This window comes from Pithys albifrons, chromosome 12, assembly GCF_047495875.1.
Source record: "Pithys albifrons albifrons isolate INPA30051 chromosome 12, PitAlb_v1, whole genome shotgun sequence".
Lineage (NCBI taxonomy): Eukaryota > Metazoa > Chordata > Aves > Passeriformes > Thamnophilidae > Pithys > Pithys albifrons.
Genome location: NC_092469.1, coordinates 926,457 through 932,456, shown reverse-complemented (window position 1 = coordinate 932,456; position 6,000 = coordinate 926,457).

Here is a 6,000-nt window from a genome sequence, read left to right as displayed (position 1 = left end):
CCATCATTTTTATATTACTCATTTACACAAATTTATGCATAATCAGAATTGTGAATGCCAATCCCCACTGCCCACAGACATAACATAAATATATTTTTGCATGATTAGGATCCAAAATTCTATTTGTCTTCCCTATTTTCAAACGGTTCAAGGAAAGCAAACGTGTCTTGGTTCACGCCTTTATCGATTCTCTTTAGATTTTTCCTCTTGACTTAACTGTCCAGGACTAGGTATATTCAATTAATGTACTCGCATCTTGTTCCTGATTATCTCTCAAAGATATGACCTTCCCATTCCAAACAGTACTCTCAGGTAAGAGCTTAGACTGCTAGCATTACCCAAGCCAAGGCAAATGAAAAAACACAAATCTGTTTATACAGTAATTTCATTATGTTAAAACTTAGTAAACGAGAACAACATTATTCCTGAAGGACTGTGTTACCAAGTTATATTTCCCAAACAACATTAAGGTTTGTATATTTAAAAATATATATTCATGCTTAAGCACAAAGTAGTTTAAGATCAAAAGGCCAAAACACTCAGGAGAAAGATGTAGTAACTTGCTCAGGTGACACCACTTTGGACTTTTGGTACCATCATTCCTATGATTCCAGGTTGCACCATTCTTGTCAAAGCTCCACATTGTGGAAATCATTATTATTGCACTATTCATGAGTTATATATTATCACATTTCCTAGGATAAATTACTTGTGGAAATTACCTGGAAGTGAGCAGATAAAATGTGATCTCTGATTTTTACAGTGCTGTGAACAATCTGTAATTATAACCAGATAAATTATTTATATATTAGAAATCTCATTTAATTTTCATTTCTCCTTTCTTGTGACAAGAGGGGTGAAAATTCAGATTTCTCTGTAGCACAAAACACATATAAAGTACTTGCTGATATTGCAAGTGCATTGCCTGATATGGCTATGGGGTTTTATTTGCAGAATTTAATTCTTTCAATTCTCCAGAATTTTATTCACCTCTCAGAAAGCAGATGGTTGTTGCATTTGAGTCAATTATGAGTCAAAGTTGAATGAGTCATCATTCTTCTCACTGACACAGATCTCATCAGAGTGCTGGGCAAGAGTTTCTCTCAGTATTTGGAAGTTACTTTACTCAGAGCTAAATGCATCAAATCAGTGACCTTCCAGAAGTTCAAGTTTTGCAAGTTTGCCTCTTTAACTCCAGGATTTAGCTTTCATTACTTATATAGTTTCCTTGTTTACAGAAAACAGCTGCACTCATCCTATTTTGCTGCTGATACTCAGTAAACATTATCTCTAGCTAAAATAGTTGGGGTTTTTCTAAGAGTCTTTTTCAAGTACAGACAAGGGGGTTTACTCAAGATACTGCAAAAGCTAGGAGGGTTTTGGATTGTGTTCCAGACATGGAGCACCCGTATGTGTGTCAGCCCTTTAAACTGCATTCAGTGTTGTTCCATCACCATCTATGTATGTCAGACCCATAGGATTGACTTCGTGGCACTGTCTGAAGTAAATGTCTTCGTCCTGACTGTTTAAAAAGTCAATACGTTGGATCAAGTCCATCTTTAATTTGTTGTGTTGCTCTATCCCAGAAAAAAATGAAAACAGAAAAGTGCTGTATATTCTATATAAAATGATATGGCCTAATTTGTTGTCTGTGAATACCCTGCAATAGCAACAGGCTATTTGACTTCAGAGGTGAAGATCAATGCTAAGTATAGAACATATTTTGGAAGAGGTTTTGAACTTAGTGGTCAATAAAACCTTCTTGATGTTCCCCCTGAGAAGCATACAAATATCAGATCTAAGGATAAAGAAAATTGTGTTTATCCAAAGCTAAAATGCAGTATTAGAATATTGGTGATTAATAGCAACAAAGTTACAATCAACAGAAAGAACAACTAAAGCAGGCACATAAAAAGTTAAATCCTCACAAAACTTCTTTTCATTGCTGCTAACACTGCTTTCTCCAAGTTCAGTAGTTTTATAGTAAAAGAAAGTAGCAGATAATGTGTAATTATATTTTGTGCATCTGTAACTGATACACAAAACTGTGATATTTATTTATATTACATCTTTAGGAGGTATATAAGACAATTCACTGAAGTAATTGAAATTAAAAATGTATATGCAAGGTTTAATTACTCAAAAGAGAGCCCTAACTAAATCAAATCCTGGTGTGAAAATTTAAAGAGTTGCAATTACAGTGCCTTTATGCTACTTGGATAAGCCATACTTGTGAAACTGAGCCACTGCAGTCATTTTTAGACAGGGCTGAAACAGCTTAATGAGTGTTTTGAGGATGGGATTTTATGAGCAGACAGTTGCCCTTTCATTATTTAGTCTTATTAAACATAAAGAAGTCTCAATATCAATTCTTCTGCAGGATTACCTGTGCCGCTTATATCCTGAGATGCCTGTTCAGGTCTCCTGCTCTTTAATGGGGCTCATCTCTTGCCCTCCCAATCCTGCAAAGCCTCTTCATGAGCTGATATTCTGCTGCAAGGATCAATGCAGCCACCATGAGGTTGTTTGTAGTCATGAAATTCCTGTTTTTCCCCACTTCTGCTCTTCCTGAGCTCTTATTTCACCCTAGATGGAGTCTAGTCTTCCTCCTATTGGAGGAACAACATATCTCCCCTGTCCAAGAGATTTTAATCTTTACACAACTTTCACATGCAGGTAAAACAGAAAAATTAAGTTCTATCAACTACCACAACCCAATAACTGGACTTTAACTGCTAAGATGCACGCAGCCATGGCTCAGCTGGTCTCATCCTCTGCTTTAAAGTCAAAGAAGAGGAACGGGCACCTTCTACAGCGTGAGTCATGTCATTCTGTACTGAGTGGCTGAGGGTGTCTAAGGGTGAAACAAACAATGCTGCAAAAGTCTCTACTCATCAACTACAAAGGCGGCCTAAAGGACTAGTTCCAATGATACCTATTTCTCAGGTGACATCTAATTTATGAACATCTGCAGTTGCGCTAATTACCCCTACTACAAAAAAATCAAAATCTTCTTGTTATCTGGATCAATAATTTCCACCTTCCAGAGTAAGGCATTGGACTGATGACAATTTGAAGATTGAAGTCCTTTATGTATCTGAATGGGCCTACAAGGAAACTGGAAAGAGACACTTCATCAGGCCTGGAGGGACAGGACAGGGGGGAATGGTTTCACACTGCCAGAGGGCAGGGTTAGATGAGATATTGGGAAGCAATTCTTCCCTGTAAGGGTGGCAGACCCTGGCACAGGATGCCCAGAGACACTGTGGCTGCCCCATCCCTGGAAGTGTCCAAGGCCAGTTTGGATGGCGCTTGGAGCAACTTGGGCTGGGGGAAGCTGTCCCTGCCCATGGCAGGGTGGGGAATAGGATGATCTTTAAGGTCCCTTCCAACCCATTCCATTCTGTAACTCTGTAACGGCTGTACCAAAGAGCAGATTTGTAGCTGTGCATATCCCTTAATATGTCTTTTAATTACAGGTATAAATACATCACACTATTTGAGCTCTTTCTTTCTGCCAGTGGGATGCACTAATTGATACTGTGAATGTATAATAATCCCTATGACAAAATCTGAAAGGTGTTTCTTTACTGTAGAAAAAAAACCCAAACAAAACCAAAGAGCATCCTCCAGGTGTTGACACTGTTTGAACGCTCAGAAGCACAGCACACCATCATTAATATTTTCAATGGCTGTTACTTTTTTGGTGCACAGAACATTACAAACTATAAACATACAGTAGCTGAAAGAACCCTTTGTCAAAGAGCATTCTAGACTACTTAAATCTGATGTACCATCATTATTCTTTTAAAGCTGTATCATAAGCAGCTCAGTAGGACACAAGTGAAAGAAGTTATTGCCTAGGAAAGTTTTGCTCTTTACCACACTGTCATCAAAATTTACTGGTATATTAAAGGTCCTAATTTGGCAATAAGTTTTCAGCCTTTTAATGGTATGTGATAATTTACAGAGATTACATTCACGGAGGAATCTGGAAACACACTAATTAACAACTTATAGATCTTCTAAATGCCAAAGCTATTCCATGGGCTGACCCAGAACATTTAAATGTCATGAATGATGTTGGAGAACATATCCCCCAAGATTCAATTATTCCTGAAGGAAAGATTAAAGTAGTTTACAAGCCTATATTTAAAAACAAATAGTGATTTTAAAAAGCCAAAACAAGGAACCAGAATAAAAATAAGAATGTACCGCAACGTATTCAGAAAAAAATTTATAATATATTCCACCATTGTGGCTGGTATGTAAGTTTTATAATGTGGCAGTACAAAGATTGTATTTTTCCACTGTGAGAAACAAGAAGCCATGGTTCTAACATTTTTTGCTGTCTTCTCAGACCATACATGTCAGACCTTCATGTGAAAGAAAAGAAAAGGAAGGCAAGAGCAAGGCAGAAGAAGAAAAAAGGAGGGAAAAGGGGGGAAATAGAAGGTCCATGTTTCCCATTTTCCCTTGGAGCCATTCACATCTCTCCTGGAACAAACATCAAGTTCTTTGGCCAAATCCAGCAGCAGCCTAATACTACTAGTTAGTTCCAAGATCATTGGCAACTAATGGGTCTGTCAATTAGAGGTGTAATAACTCATCCAGAAAACACATAAAGAATTCAATAAAAGAAAGAAGCCCAGATGCAGGACTATATGAGGGACCAAAACTCTCTCATTGGTTTTCTACACAAATCTAATTGTTGCCTTCTTCCAGGTGTTCCTTCTGCTGTCTTGACTTTAACAAATCACTTCACTCTATTAGAAGCCACTCACATGAATAAAAATGTCTGCTTTACTCCAGAAGGCTCTTATTTGAGCAATGATAAACATTTACTGACACAGGATGGTCTGCAGTACTTACCAATGAATGTTATTTATTTCAAATTTGATCACCATTTTCTCTGTTCTCTTTGTCAGTTGAGAAACCAAGAAAATCATGTTGAAAATAAAATGCTTTCTTTGTTGAGCTGGCTGATCATTCTTGAATAAATAAAAGAGATAATAGTGTTATAGATACCGAGGCGTTGGCTAGATAAATCAACGTTTATTTTATTTTATAAGGAAAAAAAGGTTAATAGCATTTATTAAAAAAAAGGTAGTGATTTTATTAAGTGATTTCAGCATCCAGCTCTGTAGGCCTTAGCCTCAGTGATTGCAGCGTCCAGCTCTGTAGGCCTTAGCCTCAGTGATTACAGCTCTTTGTGAAGGCAAGGAGAGGAGCAACACAGTGCTTGCAGGATAGCAGAGCACCGGGTGACCCAGGAGACCAGCTCCCAAAGGTTCACATCTGGCTCTCGTCCAGGGCTCTGCTTATATTCACTTTTTCTGGCGTAGGCCACGCCCCCTTTGCGCAGGCGCAGTTTCCATGTGTTACATAACAGTTTCGCAATCGCTTCTCGTTTGCGCAGGCTCAGTTCTGTGCGTTGTAACAGTTGCAGTCCTCAACCAGGTCCGGCCGTGTTTCGCAATACCTTTGCCTCATGGTGCCCAGGAGTGGGGGGGGGGTTTCCATGTGGCTGTACAGTCGGGGGTACTTGGCAAGGGACAAACTGCAGGCTTTGGCATGATGTCCTGTTTGGTCGTACACAGCAGGAAGGGTTACAATGCTGCACGTTCAGACGGGGGTCGGCTCGTGCCGAGCCGGCGCCCGCTGGCATGCTTGGTCGCAGGCTCCCCATGCTGGTTCAGCTTTTAGCATGGGCGGCGGGACTTCCCCGGTGGGGCTGCTTTTGTCCGGCTGCGTGGCTAGCTGGAGAAGCTCTCCAGGGTGGCGGCTATCTCTGCTGATCCATCTCCACTGTGCTCTTGCCTTGGCATGGGGTAGCTGGGGCCAGGTGTGGGGGCTGCACAGCCTTCCTTTGGGGGGGGGACTGGCGGGGAGCTTGGCAGGGCTTGCGCTGTGGGTGACCGTGGTACTGGGACTTTTGGGGGTGCTCTGTGGGACTTGGTTTCCAGCGACATGGCTGGCAGGCACCTTGGCAGAATATGG